The sequence below is a fragment of the Squalius cephalus genome (genome assembly GCF_949319135.1).
Source record: "Squalius cephalus genome assembly, chromosome: 17".
In the NCBI taxonomy this organism is placed as follows: Eukaryota; Metazoa; Chordata; class Actinopteri; order Cypriniformes; family Leuciscidae; genus Squalius; species Squalius cephalus.
This window is the reverse complement of record NC_137138.1, coordinates 8,450,050-8,463,098: the sequence shown is the minus strand read 5'-3', so window position 1 is coordinate 8,463,098 and position 13,049 is coordinate 8,450,050. Positions and strand designations below refer to the sequence as shown.

General features: G+C 38.2%; 1 long non-coding RNA gene across 1 annotated transcript; it reads right to left on the bottom strand.

Annotated features, from left to right (window-relative positions):
• Positions 1–10,527: 10,527 nt before the first annotated feature.
• Positions 10,528–11,555, bottom strand: LOC307145160. The gene is made up of 3 exons (XR_013818914.1): positions 11,298–11,555; positions 11,006–11,122; positions 10,528–10,893 (listed from the first exon to the last, which is right to left on the bottom strand). It is a non-coding gene; the product is annotated as an uncharacterized lncRNA (long non-coding RNA).
• Positions 11,556–13,049: the final 1,494 nt, after the last annotated feature.

Genomic DNA, 13,049 nt, shown 5'->3' with positions numbered 1-13,049 from the left:
TGAGTATAACAAACCCAATTGGGGCTGCAGGAGCTGATCCAGCATCTTGGGCTGCAGATGTAGGAAACACCCAGGAAAGATGGCCAATCTATCAGTCATGTTAGTGAATGTCAGTCTTGGTCATATATTTGAGTATACTGATTTTATTTATTTTTTCATTTGTATTTTTTTTTTCATTTTAATCCATGATAACGACAGTAACAAACAAAACAGGTACTATGTGATTTTTTACATTTAGTGAACAAAGGGCTTACTACAGTAAGAGTCCTTCTTTGAGGTGTGGCCACAATCATCAGTATTCCATTAGCAAAAATATTTTTTTCTTTTAAAGAAACAGTGTTCCTTTAATTCAATTTGTATATGCTTTGATAGAGCATAACAATTGGGCACAGTTCAATCAAGCTTAAATGGACCATGCAATTTACTTGAATTCACCCTATGTGTTGCAGTAAATCAAATGTGTCAAAACTAAATGAAAAGCCCATTTTTGGTTTAAACTTCAGTATTGCAAATATGCCTGTATTCATAAAAATGAAAGGTCTAGCGTAAGTTCTGCAAGGAAGACTCAATTGTTACGTCACTTATTACCTTCACATCTAACCAATTGTGTTCTAATACTTGTAGAATAAAAGATCGGTACACATGTCTGAGTTCGCAGATGCTGACGCCAACATTCACCTCCATCCTCCCCACCTATGCCTCCCGGGGGTCGGCTGTGCCCTTGCCTTCGTCTTCAGGCAGGAAATGCAGATTCCGTTACACTCTGATTGTCAGCTATGGACAGGGGCCTAAGCCAAAGAACCTCATAACATTATACTTGCTTGCTGGTCTGTTAATAAATTAATGCTTTGTTAAGTCACTTTGCCTCCAGAGTCTTTCTGGTAGAACTTTGTATTCTAATAGCCTAAAATTAAAACTGTAAAAAAGAAAGTAATCATAAGAAGCAATTCAGTTCATGGGTGGGAACTACATCAACAAATTAATTGATAATTTGTTGCATTCATGTAAGAACACAGTTTTTAAATAAATGTTCCACAAAGAAGTGCAATGTTTTTCTGTTCTGTTGTAAGGACTTATTTTCTTGCTAAGACAAAACACACCCTGCAATAAAGCAATAAAATGCACCCTGGACAGCAGATAGCAAAGCCAGAGCACAGGACCTTGCCCTGCCCAGACTTATCTCCTTGTCCCCTTGTTTGACTTCAACTCATCCCTCCTCTCCCTCCTCAAGTCACTGAAAGTTCATTAAGAATGTCTATATATCACATATGGTGTATCTTGTGAATATGTTGTTTTTTCCTTTTCATGTTTGGTATCATCTTAAGTGTCTCAGTGCGATTGGTAAAATGGTCTTAATTTCATTGAAGTCATTGGTTTAATGAGAAAGATTGAGAACTTATGAGAATCCTGTTTATCCTCTCTGGGTGATATCTCTTTAATATACAGTATCTCAAGAAACCAGGTGCTACCCCCTGGGGTACACGGATTGACCTAAACAACTCTAAACAATATTTGTATAACCCTTTTGTTCTGGTCTGGGTATTTAAGGCTAGGTAACAGAGCAGTCTTTGGGGCCCTTTACCAGGATCACTCCCATACAGTGATGTTTCAGTGTTTTCCTGTTGGAGAGCCCTGACACACCACTGTGTGTCTCTGTCAGGAATGCATTGCTTACTTTTAGAGTCATCTTTGAGTAACTGATGTCATGTATTTTTCTGAATTGGCTTTTAATCATTTACTTGTGTAACTGGCATGATACATTTTTACCTGACAAATAAATGTTACATCTTGAGTTATTCTGACGTTTTCTGAAATCATTATTTTAGTAGACTATGAGGAGGCTGGTGCTACCGCAGCTCTGTGTCCAGGATAGGTCAAACTAAAGGCGCATATGAACGAAGCAATAGGCACGTCATCTGAAGACCTTTTGATTTCTGTCTATCACTGACTTGGCAAGTTGTACGGAAGTGGCTAAATAAACTACACTTTTTTGTATGAGTGAGCAGTAGGCAACCGACTTAAGAGATAAAAGCAAACCCTGCACCCTCTGACCAAGATCAGACTGGCGAGGCTGCATCCGTGAGATCCACGTAAACCCGGGGCATATGAAGCGGCATCGGGCCCCTTAGTGAATTAATAATTGAAAGTATGGGATACTCATCTAAATGAATTCATAATCAATATTTATGATTATTTTCTAATCAGAAACACGATCTAAATTTGATTATCATTTGAAATTGGAGTCAGATTAAGCGTGGAGCTAAAGTAATATTGAAACTAAATTCCAATAAATGAAGTGAACTTCACTGGAGCGCTGAAAAGACATACACGCATTATTCCTTCGCCAGGCCGTTGGATTCCGTCATTGGGCCAATGGGTGGTCCTTACACGGTTGTTTACTCAGTACTGTCTGTCTTTTGTAACCTCATGATTTTCACTTTGCATAGCCGGTGTCCTATGTGATAAAAAATGAAATTATTGAAATCGTGACAGCTGTGAAGTGACTATATAAAACAGCGTGAAGAGAGGCTGAACATTCACTCTTCGGGTGAATGCTACTTGAAACCCTGTATGGCTGAAAGTGACACATTTACAATAATATTATTGTATGGTATGTATGGTACTTACAATTAGAATGCAATATATTATCTGGATATATTTTGAGTATTGTATTGAATTACACACTGGGTCGTATTAAAATGACCTGCATTAATGTGTAATTTTACTTTACCTTTGGATCTTGGTCGACTGCTATTGATTTTCTATTGTTGTTGTTGTTGTTGGTACATTTACACTTCTTTCTTTCAACAGATCACAATTGCAACATCATTCCTTTTGTGCATCTGGTTGGAGAAGAGAAACATGGAACTAATGAAGAACTTTACCATACCTCATTCATTTGCCAACCACACATTATTTCCATTTTGGGAAATAGGAATATTAGAAATATGTATGCTTACCTTCAGCTTCATGTCTGGTGTTTCAACACACTCCTATTTGATCTGGCTCATCGTCACTGGAACAGGAAGTGGAGTTTTATCAGAGTTCTTCAACTTCAGTCTCTCTCTTTGTGGAATAATTTTGTCTCTGAATTCTTTGCTCATTCTGATGACAAATTGGTTTCCGTTTCCAGTTCTCATAGCATTAACACAGTTTTTGGTTGGACAAGGCATCACTGGCCGTCCACTGTTTCATTGTCTGATTTGTGTTGAGCGTTACCTGGCAGTGGTTCATCCTGTAACCTTTCTGAAGTACAAACCTCTCAGATATAGAGTGATCTGCTGCACTGTTGTCTGGATCATCACTCTTGTCTCTTGTTTTTTCTACATGGTTGTTTTTTTATTGTGTCCCACTTATATTTATATTTTGTCCTACTCCACACAGTACCTCCTCCTCTTCTCCATCCAGTTGTTTTGTCTTGTGGCTGTTCTCAGAGCTCTGAAGCAGTCAGGCCCAGGAGAGAAAAGAAGAGAGAGAGAGGAGGAAAACCACATGAAGAGAAGAGCATTTCATCTCATTGTAGTAACTACTGTTAGCTTGACTATCACATACGTTCCTTTTACTGTGACTGGATTAGTCACTATTTTGACAGTTAAGAATTTTCAAATCCTCTGGTCAATTAGTTATATTTGTTTTATGCTGGCTGATTTTGTTCAGCCTGTTCATTATTTGCATCGGACTGGAAAACTATTTTGCTTCTCTGACCAAAACAAACAAACAAAAAAATGCCTGCATCTGACATTTTGTTGAGTTTAGAGCCCTGCACGGGCCTCAAATCTAGGCCCGAGCCCGGCCCTGGCCCGAGACGCTCAGGCCCTAGCCCGACCCGTGTCCGACAGCTCATCAGAATTATCAGCCCGAGTCCGACCCGAGCCCGTTTTTTTTTTTTTTTTTCACAGCGGCAGACTGCCATTAAAATATGTCCGTTTTGCTTTTCTTTTCATTTCTTTATTAAGGTAATTTAGACAAATGTTGGGAGTATTTAAAAAAAAAATGACGACCAAGCAGCCGAGCCAACAGCGAGTAAAACATGTTGGATCAATTTAGCCTCTCAAATCAACGCTAATACTTTACTTAGCTACAATAAAATCCATAGATGTAAAACACTTCAAGCATATCACACAGACAGTTAGTTTAATGTTTATTTATTAAACCACAGTGAGTAATTTTTTTTTGAAATACTGAGGCAGGCTCAGGCTGCTCGCAACAGCGCTCGCAAACGAAATGAGCAATAGTCAATCTAAACAAATTAAATAAAATAAATAAAAAACAAACTTGCAGGTTATCTTACCTCAAAAATGCACCACAGAACATGACCATTCTTTTTTCCAGTAGTTTCCAACAGTTAAACGAAAATAAAGTCCAATCGAACGAAAAACGAAAAACATCAGAAGTTTCCAACAGTTAAACGAAAATAAAGTCCAATCAAACGAAAAGTTAGAATAGTCTCTTACAGAGCATCGTGGAGAAAAAGAATAGCATCCACAGTGGAAGATTTTAACCCAGTCCTCTCTTCTATCACTCGCGATTTTTCTCTTAATATTCTCCATTATTTGCACATGAGGTGAATCGTTGAAACCACTTGTGTGTGCGCGTGCGTGCGTGCGACTGTCATGTCAATCATATGTCAGTGTAAATAATTATAAGATTATTAAAGTTATGAGGTTATTAAATGTCTTTCTATGTTTGTTTTTCTATCGTCGACGTCAATTTCTCATATTTTTTTTATTAATGTCTAAAAATATAAAAAGAAGGATAACTCAAAAAAGGCCCGAGGCCCGGCCCGCATGTGAACTATGACGTGAAAATTGGCCCGAAGCCCGGCCCTAGGGGCGTAAAAAAGTCGGGCCCGTCGGGCTCGGGCTGAAATGCAGGGCTCTAGTTGAGTTACTTAAACTTATATCATCTAAGTTGCCACTCAGTCTTATTTTGTTATAATGATCAGCTGACTATTACTTCTACAGAATGCAGTGAGACAGAACACAAGTTGAGCAGTCAATGATGCTGCTCTAGACAACAATCACTGCTCTGAAATATTGCAATATATAAATTTTAGCGTGTGTGAAATTAAATGAACCTTTCTGAACAGATTGTTTGATCTCAGTGGAATGATTCTAGAACACCGACTTTTATGGTGCCATTGTGAACCATATGTTTTGTTTATGTGAACGAGTGTTATGTAGCCACTCATTTGGGGTTTAGGTTCATTATTAAAGTGTGCTTTATGTTATTTACTCAACGTTTGCTGTATTTAATTTTCCTTTAAATATTATGAATATGTAGTATCAGCTCACTTCTGAATTGTTTCAGTGTATCATATTGTATACATAATCGTATAGTTATAAGGTTTTACACAAAATCATTATACATTTTTTACACAATCAATCAGAATTTAAAAAAATATGGTATTTAATAAAACAATTAATAATAATAAAAAAAAATCCTTGTTTAATTCCTAAATGTTTTTATTATTTTTTGTCATAACTTTTATGTACAATTTATGTGTGTAAATGAATTAAAGAGTTTTCAAATTTGTTTTCCAAAGAGAAGTAAAATTAGGGGTTTTTTTTCTATTCATATTTACTCAATCTTTTGTAACCTTATTATTATGATTTTCACTTTAGGTGAACGCTACTTGGAACCAATATGGCCATGACAGCAACACATTAATTAAATTAATATTATTAGAATTAGGGTATTTTGTACAATGACACTTTTGTATAAAAATGACTTTCTGCTTTGAGTTGGCTGTTAGGGATTTTTATTGACTTCCATGGTACATTTAGACTTCTCTCTCGATCATGGAACCATGGACATATTGAGCCTAAAAGCTATAATAATATAAATATTAATCTTACCCCAATCTTACCTTTTTAACAAGCTAGTTATTTTGCTTTCTGGTTAATGCTGGCTAAACAAAATGTGGTTACACTTTATTTTAAAGTGACATAGTTACAATGTTCTTACTCAAATAAGTACTGAGTAATACTAATTAACTATGTGTACTTACTATAGAGTTCCGGTTAGGTTTTTAGGTCTGGAAGTCCGGTCTGGACTTGATCCGTTGTGGAGCTATTATGCCCGAACCAGAGCTGTTCGGACCAATCAAATTGTCAGGGCGGGCTTTATACGATGATGGACAGTTGCTCTGATTGGTTGTAGGTCTATCCAATTGAGTGCAGAGGCATTTTTTTTTCCTGGTACGGTTGAAACACGCCCCATAATCACAGCCCAATGGACCAGTTTCAGACTCATATTCTGACTAGAATCTGAGAATGACAACGTCAAGCTACTGGCCAGTTCATAATACCTAGAATATCAAAATCGACTGCTTGCGGTAGATCCTTTTCCTATTTAGCACCTAAACTCTGGAACAGTCTTCCTAACATTGTCCGGGAAGCTGACACACTCTGTCAGTTTAAATCTAGACTAGTAAAAACACATCTCTTTAACCTGGCATACACATAGAAAATTATACATTCCTATTATTTAAATCAGTTAAATGATTATTAGGCAGCATAAATAAGGTCTGCCGGAACAGGGAACACTTCCTATAACACCCGATGTACTCGTTACATCATAAGAAGAATGGTATCTATGCTAATGTTAGTCTTTCTGCTTATTCCGAGGTTTACTGTTATCAGCTGGATCCAGACCGTATCCAGATCAGATGGAGGACCTGCGCCTAGACACGACCACGACGCATGATGTAGTCAGCCGGATCCGGGCCACATCCAGACCAGATGGAGGACCTGCACCTACACACGACCACAACGCATGATGTAGTCAGCTGGATCCGGGCCACATCCAGACCAGATGGAGGACCTGCACCTACACACGACCACAACGCATGATGTAGTCAGCTGGATCCGGGCCGTATCCAGACCAGATGGAGGACCTGCACCTAGACAAGACCACAACGCAACCCTGAAGTGTCAGCAGAGTTTTTGTCAACTAGACTCTCCCCTGTGAAGGCCTCATCGACACGACAGCCATCAGCACTGATCCTTAACAAACTCATCTCCATACCGGCGTGACTCTGATCTTCATCCAGATGGAACTGGATAATATTCTGATTGTTCCAAACCAATCTGACTTCTTACCTATAATGCTGCCTGAATCATAATCATTCACTGTTCGTTCATTGGCCAGAGGAGCACTGGCCCCCCAACTGAGACTGGGTTCTCCCAAGGTTTTTTTCTCCATTCTGTCACCTGATGGAGTTTTGGTTCCTTGCCACTGTTGCCTTTTTCCACCTTTGATGCCATTGGCTTGGTTTGCTTAGTTGGGGACATTAAATTTAACATTTAATTTAATATCCAACAATAATATTGATCTGCCTGCATTGACACTATTATACAAGAACTGAACTGAGCTGGACGATGACATCATGACATCACGGTTTACTCCAGAGCGGCTATATATATATATATGATACTATATACATCTTATATGAACTAAATTAATAACTTTTTTGAAAACAAAAATGAAACATCACTGAACTTACTTAAGCTGGACTGTGACGCTATTTTCTTCTGAAAAGAAACTTTTTTGCATTATTTTTAATCGGTATTGTAAATAGCACTATATAAATAAATGTGAACTGACTTGACAGCTCATCCTCTGCCTGTCCTTTCGGTTGTTCTGCTGTGCTGCTGTTCTCAGAGCTCTGAAGCAGTCAGGACAACGCTATCTCACGACCAATTTGTCGAGGTGGCGAGGTTGAGCTCGAATGAATTCATATGATTTGTCTAAACCTCAGTGATGGGTATGTTTAGGGGCGGGGTCAGGGGTAGGTCATTCATACGAATTCATACAATTAGGCAACTCGTAAAAATACGTACGATTGAGCAAAATCGAACAAATTCATACGAATGAGGTTGTACGGATTCGTACGAATTAGCCACCTCGTAAAATACATACGAATTGGTCGTGAGATCGGGTTGGTCAGGACCAGGAGAGAGAGAGGAGGAAAACTCTCCTGCCTCTGTTCTCCAAAGAAACTGTAACTGTGACCTTTCAAAGATTCATTATATGCTAACACGTTTTTGCTTGAGATCCAGTTAAGATGAATACTGTAGTTTGCAGAAAGCCTCAACATTATATTTATATTTTGAAAGGGAAATTATGTGTGCAAAGCTAATGCCTTTACTATGGAGTTAGAATCATGCCAAAACCTCACACACACACACAAAACGTGTTTTACTCACACCCAACGATTCACAAACAAACTCAGTGTGGTTTGCAAATACAAAACATCACTCACAAACTAATGCATTTTGTTCTGCAAATAAAAAACGTACCTATCAAACAAATACAGTATGTTTTACATAAGAAACGTATTTCTTCAATGACAAAAATATCCTCCAAGTACAAACTCAAATCTTTCAAGTACAAAAAAAAATCCTTCAAGTAAAAAAAAAAAAAATCTTCAAGTACAAAACAAAATTCTACAAGTACGAAAAACTGTCACGTGACTTTTGGCACTAATTTTCCGCCTTGCTGATCCACACCAAGCGGCAACCTCCCCGTCTCTCTCTTGAAACCAACACGGAAGTGAGTTAAACTGCAATTCGTTGACTGGCCGCCTGAGGCTGATGTCAGAAGTGAGTCAAATCTGTATCTCCCCCATGTTAAAATACCAAATTTTACAGTAGAAAAAAAACGTGTTTACAGCCTGGCGTCTGTATGTGGTTTTGGTCTATACAGCTAATTTTGCCCTTCATGACAACTGTGAGGGGGGTGAATTTTTTTATAACTACATCCGTTTAGTTGATTAATATTTAAAGTTCTGCATAATTAAGGGTGTGGCCACTTGAGTGACAGTGCCGGGTTGTGCTGATGTCAATGCTAGCCGTTTCGTCTGTTTTTACTAGCCGTCTCTTCACCTCAGCAAGTGTTGCTGCTGAACTTGCCTTCTCTGCAGTGTTTGTGCTTTTTTTTCGGGATTATTTCATACAATTTAATACACCCATTACTTAGCCCACGGCTTAGGATTCCGTCGTTGTCGTCGAGTATCGTTCGAGAGAACAACCAGCGCTGTATTTTAGTTGTTTTCCTCTGTGAACATGCACTAATGGATGTCTGGCAATTTCGTTGCTTTTTGGAGTTTTCAGATTTAAAAACGTCAATAAAGGCTCGTTCGTTCTGCTCTCACGGAACAGATAGATTATAATATGCTTATGTACCGTCAGATGAAATCCTGCAGGCGTCGGCGCTTTCTCCGTCCATGCAATAAATGCACATCCTTGAATGAGCGCGGATTTTATAGCGCATTTACTTGAACTTCATAGGTAATATATCTATGGTTTAACCCATTTGAGAGGCGGCCAAAATCAGAATTTAAAATGGACTGAATAAGCTCTCTACGAACTTGACGAGCGATGCCGCGCTGACGGACCATAGACTATAAAAAAGGAGTGACTGACATAACGTTATGCACATAAATCACTGTCACACACTCTCTCTCAGAGTAATATTAAGAGTTCCTGCATTATACATTTTCAACTAGCAGAATAGTACAGAATCACGATACACAGTCTCATTTGTAGCCGTGTATTTTAACTATTATAATATTTTGAAGGGCAAAAATAGGAACTTTTAATTGGCTTTACTGTCATCAACTGTCACTTTAGCGCGAGGCCCTGTGCAGTCACAGACTTGGTACTGTCAGTTGCATATAACATTATAGAATTACTTCCCCAGCCTGCATAGAAATAAACATATATCTATGCCCAGCCTGAACTAAAAACTCGATCACGTCGAGCTAGGTGATTTCAGATCAGTTTCTGATAGAGCCAGGCTCCAGCTCACGCCCCGCCTCTGCCCATCCGGGAGTGACGCAAGGCCAAGATGGCGACGGCCGGCTCCGCCCACTTTAGGCTTCAAAAATGCTCTTCAGAAACCTACGGGTGACGTCACGGACACTACGTCCATATTTTTTTACAGTCTATGATCCACACACAAATGCCTTCAGATCCACACACATGCTAGTAAACGGTCATGTAATTCGCACTCCACAACAGCAGGTGGTGCTGTTACCGACTTACTTAGCGCCGCCACGGACATGGAAAGAGAAGAAGAAACGCTAGCGTGGGGGACGTTTTTTGAACAAGATGAGCGACCAACAGGTGAGTTTGCAGTCGTTGCTGGTGAAAAATCAAATGTTAGAAATGTTAGTATATTTAGTTAGTGATGGCCAGATCGAGGCCTGGTGAAGCAATGAAACAGTTGAACCAAATGTGCCATATTGTTTCGAGGCTTCGAATCAATCCGACACCCGTCTCAACGGTGACACCTAGTGGTCACTTGCAGGTGTTGATCTGAAACAACCTTGACGAGCCATTAAAAAAATGTGTTGTTTTTTTATTATTATAATTTTCTAATATGTGAAGCTTGTAACCTATAGGCTCCTCACTGTGCATAATGTTATTTTGGTCATGAAAAATGAATATTAATAAAAGAAATCAAGCCACAATGTCTCACTTTTTTAGAGGTTTTTATTCAAAAATATTAATTTCCCTGCTGTGGAAGGACTTAGCCTACTTCTTTTTTTACAGATAATTTCTCCAGCCTTTGAAAAAATCCTCTCACAAGGGACACTTGTTGCTGGCATACAAAGATATTTTTTAGCTAGGACATACAAATGAGGAAAGATTACTGCTCTCTCTTTCCAGTAAGTTAGTGGATCATGAGTTCTGGGCAAATACGCATCGTTGATGTATTTTTTCACTTCCACTGTGGCATCAGCTGTAGCATTGTGTATCATCTTGGTTTGATGGATGCGAGTATCAAAAAGTTCCCATAAACTGTCCTGTGTTTCTACTGGTGTTGATGTTGATGGTGATGGTGATGATGATGATGATGATGGGTCTGATGTTGACATTTCTGGCTCTGAATAAAAATGAAAACAGCAATTAGTAACAAATCCTAAACTGACGGCATATATGAAGTATATATTACATGATTCAGATTACATAACATAACACAGACTGAAACTGCTCACCAGGATTTGTGTTTGAACGCATCAGCGAAGCACACTCCAGTGTGATGTGCTTTTCAGCTTCCTGGGCTTTGGCAGCATTTCCGTCACTGGCAGTATATTGGGTACTCATATGTAGACCTATAAAATGTATATTCACACAATATTATATTATATTATATTCACATTGAAGCTATTTTTAACATGATTGGCAGTTGTGATTGGGACATTAGGGCATTGGGCTATGGACTTTATAAACAGTGTCCCAAAAGGTTAATTATATTTCAATTATAATTATATTTCAAACAATGCATACCTTGCATAGATGGCCCAACAGTGTCAGTAGCAGGCCTAGGTACAGGGGGAATGCCATCCTCTGCACCCTGCAAAATGGCAGGATGAGTGCTCCTCAAATGGCGCATCATGGATGATGTATTGTTGCAGTAGGCTAGATACCGATCACAATACATACATCTCACTTTATTTGGGGTTTCTAAATGGAAATGCTCCCACACCACAGATGTACGGCATCTCTTCTGGGGAGCCTCCATTTTATCTATCTATCCAAATCTATCTATCTATCTATATGAATCTATCTATGTATGTATCTATAATCTATCTATATATGTATCTATCTATAATATATGTATTTATATATGTATCTATAATCTATCTATATATGTATCTATCTATAATATATGTATTTATATATGTATCTATAATCTATCTATATATGTATCTATCTATAATATATGTATTTATATATGTATCTATAATCTATCTATATATGTATCTATCTATTAATCTAGCTGTCTATATATATTTATATCTATGTATCTATTAATGTGTCACTACTGTATGTGTATACTCTGTCTGTCTCTAGCCTATCAGTCAATGTGTTGTGTAAATTTAAATGTAAGCCTAAATAGCCTATAACTAATCAAATCGCACTATGTCACTATATCACCAAAAATCCGCTATCTCAAAGTCAAACCCCTCTCACAAAAACCCACGAGGTCAAAATGCGTTTTTTTCACTTTTATACAGATGTGCGATTGTGTGGTCTGTTCCCGACCGTTCCAATCAAACGCTGATTCGGCGGACCACACCTGATGAAACACTTAGTGAAACACTTCGAGGCTTCGTTTGGTCATAGTCACGTGACATGGGTGTTTCGAATCACGCTTCGGATCAGTGTTTCGACACATCTGCGCTTCGGGATCTCGCAAAGCTTCGGAACGACTGTTTCGCGTCAGCCATCCTTATATTTAGTTAGTAAATATCAAACTCCAGAAATGTCTGTCGTGGGTAGGGTGAATGGCCGTAGCCAGCTATGAGGTCACCGAGTTCCGGACCTCGGTAATTTTTTTTATATTCAAAAATAAAATTTCAAGCTCTCTGAATGATTAATTAGCCTTTTAAACCACTTCATATGAGTGTTTGCAATTCATGTCGCTGCGAGAAGGTAACGTTAGAACAGTGAACGGGGCTTGAGAGCGTGTTGTGACCTGTGACTTGTGAGTGAGGGCGCGGGTGCAGTGTTGCCAGATCCACCTATTATACGTATTTTTGGACTCGTTTTTCCCATTTATTGTGACACTTTAGGAAGTTTTTTTTTTTTTTTTTTTTTTTAACCTTTCCAAGTTAATGTGAAGTGGCGAAGTTATGAGAGGATGATGATAACAATAGAAAGACTGGTAAAAATATGTCTGGCCATTTTATTTGTTTATGATGCATATAGTTCAATTACCAGTTAATCTACAGTTTACAGTAGTTGGTTGTAGTTAAACTGCAGTGCATTTAAAATCTCTGTAGCTTTTTCAGTAGTTAAATACTTTGGATTATGTAGTTTAGCTAGTTAATTACAAACTGCAAATTCATAGTATTCAAATAAAAAAAAAATTTCACCCTATAAAGCCCACAACAATAGGAAAAGCAGTTGATAAGGGAATGGGGTTTCACTTTTATGTGTTTTTGTAGTGCTGTCATGAAAGCTATGTGGTTTTAACCAAATTTGAGTATATAGAAATATGATTTCTTAAGTATTTTGTATGCATGTCTTGATGTG